Here is a 9936-nt window from a genome sequence, read left to right as displayed (position 1 = left end):
GTGAGTGAGGTGAGTGAGTGAGTGAGTGAGTGAGTGAGTGAGTGAGTGAGTGAGTGAGTGAGTGAGTGAGTGAGTGAGTGAGTGAGTGAGTGAGTGAGTGAGTGAGTGAGTGAGAGAGAGAGAGAGCACAATAAATAATGGTATTATGAATACATTTGCCTCTTGAGTCCTGCATGAACTGTGCATAGACTGTATTTTAACATTGGTCATATGGTGGTACTTGGAGAGCCAACTATTTTCTCAGGTGGTACTTGGTGGAAAAAGGTTGAGAAACACTGGTGTAGCCAATTTAATTTAAGGGGTAATTTCTCAAAATGTTCCCGTGTGGTTTATTCACCATTACAATAGCCCCACCTAAAATAATTTCCACAGCCGCCACTGGTATTCAGTATTGTATGAATATGTTTGAATTAGCGGGTGGACATCACCTCCTCTAGGGGGGTCCGGGGTTAGCCCCCCCGGGAAGAAATGTTTGAACATTTTAAAGTAAAATGCTTCAATCTGGTGCACTTTGAGCACACACTTGCTAGAGACTAGATCTGGGGGTACAACTCTAAACACCCATATGAAAAAGATCGGTTTACATTTTAATAACCAAATAAGTATGTGAACATAACCAATAAGCCATAGCCAATAACAAATAATGTAACTTATTTTATTTTTGTTCATTCATATCTTATTTTACCTAGTTAACATTTATTTAGTAATGCATTTTTTTTATCTCTCCAGTTTTAACGATATTTTTGGTTTGCCGTCCTATAGTATACATTGAAATGATTTCAAACCTGTTTATCCAATAATTATAAAGGAGTGCCTTGATGTGTTTACATCAGGGGTGTCAAACTCAAGGCCCGGGGGCCAAATCCGGCCCGTGACTTCATTTTCTGTGGTCCCACAAGAGCTTGCAAAGAATATTATATGTTTATTATACGGTTACATGATGATTTACAGAAGCACGTTGCCCATAAACCTACATGTCCCACAATGCATCTCAAATTAGATGTTTTTTCTCAGAATTTCACCTTTTTTTTTTTTAATGTGCCCTTTTCTCAGAATTACACTCTTTTTTTCAAATGTTGCTTTTTTTCAAAATGTTACTTTTTTTTAAATGTCACTTCCTTTTTTTTAAATGTCACTTCTGTTTTTTGATTTCGTCTTTTTTTCCAGAATTTGGCTTTTCTTTTAAAATCATTTTGTGACATTCTCACTGAAGAGACTTGCAATTATTTGCCCCAGACTTCTGCTTTCAGACGTAGTTAATTATGAAGTTATTACCCTATCTGATAATAATCCAATGCAGAGGCAATAATCTAATATAATACATATTTTATATATATATTTATATATGTATTTTTATATAGTCTTAAAGTTACAACCAGCCCTTTGATTGCAGCCCTAATGCTGATGTGGCCCGCGATTAAATTGAGTTTGACACCCTGGTTTACATAAATTGTGATAAAAACGTTTGAGACCCACTGATATAACTTAGTCTAAAGTTAACTATCTAAACACTGAGAGAGTCCTTAACCTCACTGAGCTGTAGTTATCAGCCTCTCAGTCTGACTGGAGATGAACTCCAGCTAAACCAACCTTATTGTAATATCTAAGTAATCATCATGGAATATGACATTCATATTTGTAATATACACACATCTTATTGTGAGGTTAATTTCACATACACTAGGCCGCTCAACACTTTGACGTTAGCTTGTCTACATAATCGATCATAGCAAATTTAAATCAACCTTATCAATGCAAAAAGTGACCTCCCTAATAAAATATCTCTCTAACTTACAAGGATGACCTTATGACCCTAAGAATCCGTTTGTTCTGCAGTATTATCCCACTTAATGCTTAACACTTCTCTATTACGTTTTAACTTGGACGCTACGATTAGCATCGTTAGCACAGATGTAGCTACCACTTGCTTACATGCTAACTCAAGTCTTAACATTCATTAACGTTAGCTGACTAAAAACATAAGCAAGACATAAATGAAGTACTCAAATTTCACTTACCGTAAAACTTTGTTCAGGCACCGTCTGTTTTAAACGCGGAGCGAGTCACAATAGTACGATATAAGTAGGGATGGGTATCGTTAAGGTTTTAACGGTACTACTACTTTTATCGATACCGTTTATCGATCCGGTCTTTTAACGGTACTTTTATCGATTCCTTTTGAGAAAAAAATAAGGTAAACTAACTAAACAAATTATGAACAAAACTAACATTGTTTTTTATTTAAATTAAATACATAATATTTAGAGGTGTGATGTTCTCTGTTCACAGAGGATGAGAGAAACAGCATGTGGAACCAACAGTGCCAAAGGTGAACAAAGCAATGGTGTTGGCTTCACATTGTTCAGCTGTCGGCGCGCGCAAATCATAATGTTGCTAGCTGTGTGTGGGAGCGAAACTCCCATACAACCAGGGGCGGATCTAGACAAATATTCATGGGGTGGCAAGAGGGTGGCAGGAGAATTTCAGGGGTGGCATCCCCTGGCAGAAGTATATGCTGATTTAATCGCAGTCATATTAATCAATGTTAACTTGGAAAGCCACAATATTGATATTTTAACTCAATAACATAGGTGACATTATTGTGGCACATCAGTAAAGCCTTAAATATAAATATATAAGGTGGCAGACTTAATTGAATGAATTTTAACTGAACAATAACTGAATGAGTTTGTTTCACTCTTATAGACCAGCAGGGGTACCAAATCTATGCAGACTGCTGCAATAAGTACATTAATTAACTGTCTCATCGATGTGTGTCTGTATGAATATGATAATATTAACAATCATATTATTCCTATTAGCTGTCAATCACTATTATGATTCACATATTCAGTGTTATTATTAAATAAACTATATTTTTTGGAGGAGTTAATGATGAACGTTCCTCAAGATGCTTGCTCACCCTCCTTCAAATTTGAAAGACCAGTAATTACTATCATAAATCAAAATAACCAAAAGAACAGTTCAGAGCCCCACAACTTCATTGCAAACAGTTATAACCTTGACTTTACATCAGAAAAAACAAACATTAAAGAAATGACTAAGTGCATCAGTTAGGGTTAAAAAACGTGTATTCAACTAAAACATATACATCGCTGAAGTTATTATCCAGTGGAAAGTCCTTACCTACTCGCCTAGTTTAATCAAAGTGGTTACTTTTTTTTGGCTGGGCAGTGAAGTTTTACACACCGTCTTATTTGACTTTCTCAGGACTTGAAACTGTTTTTTGGGGGCAGACCCCCACAAAGAAGAAAAATGTATTTACACAGGTACAGTAAGGTCATCATCTTAACAGTTTATTATTGTAATCGACTCATCCGTGAGCAGAGCATCAAGTTGGCATGTCTATAACAGCTGAATGTGGCGATTACCATCTTGATCAGCAAAACGCCACACAAACTTATTAAGATTTAAAGCTATGGTGCGTTTTGATTCAATGCTGAGTACAGCCAAACTTGACAGGCTCTTCTCTGTCATTGTAGACCGCAAACAGTTGCGGCGCCAGAGTATTTGTGTTGGGTAATCCCATACAGTGGTGGGGCTCAAGTCAGTATTTGCAATGTAATTACATACACGCTCCCCTTGACAGTGAAACGCCACGCGTGAGGTTTAGATTATTTTCCTGTCTCAATCCAAATTGAACTGTATGAAATAAAAAGGCACATTTGTCTTTTAGTAAATAAAAAAGGCGACCTGGAGCCAATCCTGCAATTTCTCCACAGGTGATAGAGTTGACATGCTGAAAACCCAACCCCTGCAGGGGGTCTGGGGGGATTCTCCCCCAGGAGATTTTTAGAAATACTAACATAAAACACACATTCTGGTACTCTCTTGAGAAGAAAAATAAATAAATCTATTACTACACGACATTTTTTTTTTTTTTAAATGCCATTTTAGTTTTTTGTTACTTTGTTCTGAAAGCTGAACCTGCTGCTCCTCACAGAGAGAAGAGGGGAGAGGCTGTGTGAATGACTTTACTTTGTGGATAAGGGTGGATAGCCCCCATTGTTCTGTGTGTCAAAATGAAAGACAGCCCACACACCTATTAATCATCAAACCGTGGGGTCTTATTTAATTACGTGTTGATTTCTATCAACACGTAATGTTGTATCGATGTTTAGAGATGTATTACAGCAAAAGTATTCTCCGTCGGGACTTCCTGCAACAACACCACGCCGTTGTCTTGATTCTGATTGGCCAGAAGACATTATCAAAGATGTTCTATTGAGAAGACGATCACTACGTGACAAAAGTTTTCAAAACCGTTTCTAGTCTTCGGTATTTCCAGACAAGTGGCTACTGAAATCAATCTTACTAACTGCTGTCTGTGCAATTTACTCAGCGCGAGTTGGCAGAGTTTATTTTGCTTACTTTAACATCATTTTTCATGGTGGGGCTAAGCCATTTATTGGTATGGCTGTAGCCTACCCCAGCCAGCCATACCCTGACCGCAAATACCTCATTCCTTCTGTCTACTTGTATTCGAAATGCTTCTCGTTTTGCGCTGTCCTCCCTTTCAAATGAAATCGCCGACAATCATATTTCCAAGCTCCCGCCAGGGGGGGAGGGGTTACAAGGCTCGCTTCTTGTGCTGCATTCACTTGCACTCGGACATTAGAGATTTTCCCTCATAAATGTCCGATGAGCCACAACTTTTCTTTCAAAACAAAGCTGCCAACTGGGGTGATAGCTGGGGTAGAACCGCCACTGCATACAACTCAAGGCCGGAGTGATGTCCTGTTTATGAATAACTCTTTGTATTCTTTCAGTGTCCGCACCTGACCTTGCTACTCTGTATTGCAGGCTAAAGACGTCTATTTATTCCAAAATCAAGAATGTAATAAGGAATTGGAACGAGCGGCGCGCGTGCATGTACAGCTTCATTTACAGCTCGTAAATCCTGCACAAATCTCCATTCGGCAGGGGGTTTGTCACGGATCTTTTTAACCGGAAAAACAGGAGTGCAGACTGGAGAATCATTATGCAATAATTACCCTTTGTTTAAGCAGGGAGGTAAAAACTGTACTTCACGTTTTAATGGGTACTGGGGTTGTTTGGGACGTTACGTAAACTTTGGAGTGATTACAACAGTTTCGGCAGAGCGGATTAAACCTACATCATATTTGTGAGCTGCCCAGAGTGAGTGTGGCACATCTGAAAGTGCGGCAGGAAGCTCAGAAATATGAGAATATCCCGTAAAGGCGGGAAAAGTGGCATCACCAACGTCACCATCCTCAACCAATACCAGTGTACGCAGGACATGTATTTTAGTTTGGACTTCAGTTTTGAATACGTCATGTGACATAGAATACATAACCTGAGGTGTGTGTGTTTTTATTCATGTACTTTTTATTCATGTATTTTTTCTTTTAATGTTTCTTTTATTATCTTTTCTTTTTAATGACTGTTTTTAAATGCCTTTGTCTGAATATCTTTCATTTTTGTAAAACATCTTGAATTGCCTTGTGTTGAAAGGTGCTATATAAATAAACTTGCCTTGCCTTGCCTTGCCTTGCCTTGTGTTGGCGCCCAATCAGTGACTGACTCCCATTCTTTAACTAGTGGACCCAAATCCCTCCATCTATCAGTGGGGCCCCTGGCTAGTGAAATGTGTGGGACAGCCCCTGTGATTTGATACAACTTGTGTTGTGCGGGTGTGAGTGTGATGGCCCCTACACACGGCGTGCGTTGTCACTTGCCGGCGGGCATGTCTGAAGCTAGACCAACAACCAATCACCTGAATCTCCCGCCCCGGACACACAAGCAGCGGTTTGATTGGCTAGAGCTTGTACTGGCATATGATTCGATTGGCTGACGCTTCCGTCGAAGCTTCAAAAGTAGAACATTGATCTACTTTTGCAGCGAGCACCGCGAGAAAAGCTATGCTTTGCTCCCACAATGCAGTTCAGCGAAGCGTGACGTCACCCCATTCAAAGTGAATGGGCAGAAGCGTTGAAGCGTCAACGCACGCCAGCGTGTGTTGGGGCCGTCACGGCCCCTACACACAGGAGCAGGGAGCTCCAATACATTGTTTCAAGCATGATTACACAGAAAAACCTCTTCAAAATATTTGTCCAGACTATCTGTTACATGTGCAGTACAGTGTAAGTGAGGAGAATCAATGAACACAGCTTGTGAGGCGACATTTTGACGTACCAAATGCAGTACTTCCTGTGATACAGGAAATGCAGCAAGCTATTGGTACACAGACAGTAGATTGTCATCAAAACTTAGTTTTTGAACCATCGTTGGCGATGGGCGCTTGACTTGTAAACCCTCATTTGTAGAAATGAGGTCGAGGCCAAAGCGAAGAATCAGGTCTCTGCCCAATATATAGGGCAGACAGATGATAGCAGAAAACTATGTTTTACTGTCGTGGGAAATGGGTGGCTGTCATCGCCATTATCCCTACCGGCACTGTGAATTTCTCCTTTACTAAATCTACCGCTGAGTTTACAATTTGGTAAATCTGCCTTTTGATAACTGAACGAGTGGCCCCTCAGTCAACCAGAAAAGTTAAATCAGTGCCCATAATTGTCAGTGTGAGTGTAGGAGATTTCTTAAATGAGGCTTCGTCATAATTTACATATGTGCTTACAGTGGGTGTAGGTTCCCGCTCTATTCTATCAATAGCTTGCATAATGTATGTGGCTGTTTTAAAGAGGACCTTGGCGCTCTTTTTTTAACAAAGAGAGATAACACTTTCTCCTGACTGTTATCTTGCAATGTTCTTCTGAGGAACAATACCTGTACTGTTCAAATGTGACCTTGGCAGGAAGCATCTGGGTGAATAACAAGTCGAGCAATGAAAACTGGGTCACTGAGTACACTTTTCATCTATAAGCATTGCATTTGGTTTTACCATATAAAGTAATATAAGAAATTGCCACTACAAGGGACAGGACCCATACACTGATAACTTCAAGCTCCCTTTGATACCTGTTGTCGTAAAAATACTTTGATAAGCCAAGAAATTCAGAGCTATAATGTTTCTGTATCGTTTTCCAAAACAAGTGTTGTCTTGTGGTTAATTTGAATGCTTTTGTCCCCTTGCAGGCATGCTTGCGACCATGCCTGCCAATCCCAAAAGTGGCGTCGGAGGAGTCAACACAGGAAGCAGTCACAGTGTGGGAGGCTTCTCCACATACACTGTAACTCCTCAAACAGGTAGATTGAATAGTTACATTCCCATTGTTAGAATACCATTATTTTCATTTAATACATACATAAATGTAAGATTTTACAATGCAGAAAAGTGTGTTATTTACTTAAAGGCCAAGATACACCGGCCCGAAATCGGCAGTAAATGTGAGTCGGGCCGAACATGAGCGTGGGCACGCCCTATTCTGAGTGGTGTGCGCCGCACCGTCGGGTCTTTTCTGCCGACCTGATGCCTTTTCGGCGTCGGGAACACCACCGGAAGTCGGACAAACGGATAACACTGATTGGCTGTTCAGCTAGCGAATCAGTGCATGAGAAGCGTTAACGGAAGTGAGGGAGGTAAACAAATTATTTAAAATGGAAGATGGAACACACACGGACGGCTATTTCACCTCATCGGTTTATAGAGCTCCTGTTCGTTCATGTTTTCAATGGACGAGAGTGAACATGGAAAGAAAAACGCTATTTGTTGTTTGTTTATATCACGGAGTCTGTTCTTCTTCTCTGTCTTCCAGTTGTTCCGGTTGTTGCCTCTTTTGAATGATGAATACACACTACCGCCGCCTGCTGGTAAGGAGAGTTATTGCCACTCACGCATGCGCAGTTCATACGTGCTCGGCTCGGAATTGCGGTTTGTTCCAGTGCGCGAAGTTGGCAAATACGCAGGAGATTCCGGCGTCGGTGTCGGCGTCGGCGACTTCTCAGGTGACTGGCCGGTGTATCTGGGCCTTAAGTCATAACACTTGTGTCTAAAGTAAAAGCCCAGTAGACTTGAGCCAACTGTGATTATACATATTTGCTATTTGTGGCATTCAGATTTGGTTTGGACCTTTTTAAACTGAATAACGGTAATTTAATTTTGGTCTTCATTATTGTACGTTGCGAACCTACATTTCTCCCAAAAGAAGACGAAATATTGATTAACAATAAAATGCCCTTAGCTGAGAAATGAATCGCTACATAGGTAAAGATTCACGTCACTGCTGAATGTATCGAGGTGATTGTCTATAATCTTTGTTCTACGTGTCATTTTTTAATGCAGAAAGAGTACAGACCACGCAGAAGAGGCGCCGTGAAGAGGGTCCACATAGAGGCTTCAAATCGCTAAAGCAGAGCAAATAGTGTGCAAAAGGTCGATTACAAAGGGAGTCCCAGTCAGTCTGGAACTTTTGGATAGCGTCTTTATCTGCACTGGCATCAGCTGACACAGAAGCAGCTGTAACTAACAACCATCACTAACCATACAATTCCTTGTTCTTCAAATAAGACATGTTATGCATCCCAGGAAAGGCGGAAAGCATTTAGACTATAATTGAAGACAAAGAACCCTGGAACTGCGAGATGTAAAAGGCAAAAACATTTGATCTCCAGTATCCACATCCAGCTGTTGTTAAGACCTCTATTGTCTTCCACTACAGTATGTCAACTGTTGATCGTTATCATCAATGTTCTCATTCAAGTGATGGGAACATATAACACATTCTGGAGTTGCCTACCTGACATATAGGACCTGGATAACACACAGTGGTATCTTTCTGAAATATCTCCCAATATTTCTTTAGAGAGACAAATATTGGGAAATAAATACATTTTTCATAAATGTACATAACGTGATTCCAGTTTTTAAAAGCTCTGGACACTAAAAGGAGATGTACAGTAATGAAAATACAACCTCACTGTCAGGTTTGACAATAAAGAATGCCTTTATAAAGGCTATCGGACATGTTTTCAATATTTATTGTTTTTATTTCAAACTTTATATATCTGGTTGTGTGGTTTTACAATACCTTTTGTAAATAATGTGTTACGAAAAAATAAACCTATTGGATATGCATTTCATTTTCTCCCATGTGATTGTAAATATTATATTTTTAATTTCCTCCCATGTGATTGTAAATATTATATTTTTGTATAAAGAATAACTCAATTAAAACTGTATTGGAATGGCAATAAATGACAAACATTGTTATATAATTTTGATTCATCCTTTTATTTGCACTTTCTGTAAAATGGTTTTATCACACCATTCTCTCAACAAGAATGAAGGTATTAGTATGCCTTTTTAAAGTCTGATAATCCTGCATAATGTTTTGTGTTGACATCTAGCCATGCGAAATATTCTCAGAATGCTATACTTTCAACGAATTTGCAAAAAAGATTAAACCAAGTTTGTACTCATGATCCCTTATGCAGTTAGTCAATATTTTTCACGCTGAACATCTATAGAATTTTGTTTTCCTATAACAGCTTTAAAGGGGGGAAACATCTGCTCTTGTTTTAATTGAAGAGATTGATATATCCCATTCATAGGTTTTTTTCCGTTCTAGATCAAACCAAATAGAGGGGACATGGTTGTTTCCAGGAAATACTCAAAAGTGTACTTGAGTATATTGATATATCTATTTATTCAAGTACACTGCCAAAATGAACTATCGCATGCAAGCAGCGTTTAACAATCAATACATTTGCCAATGGCTTATCAAGCTTTATAACCCTCATTTGTGGTAATACATTTTTGATATAATAGGTTGTTTTGTATAGGGCTTGGCTTAGTCTGTCCCCTTCACTCTTATTAAACTGTTTAAGAAAATACAATTATTACAAAAGGAGGTTTAATATTCTTTAACCAATGTAATGTGTAAGGGAGTCACGTTGTGTGAGCATCATGCAGCGTTGTGCTGTTAGCCTCGAGCAGGCTTTCTGTAGGAGGCAGCACGCTGTGAAAATCTCATTGAGAATCCACTGTAGCTCCTC

This window comes from Notothenia rossii, assembly GCF_949606895.1.
Source record: "Notothenia rossii genome assembly, chromosome: 5".
NCBI classification, from domain to species: Eukaryota; Metazoa; Chordata; class Actinopteri; order Perciformes; family Nototheniidae; genus Notothenia; species Notothenia rossii.
Note: the sequence above shows the minus strand (reverse complement) of the source record.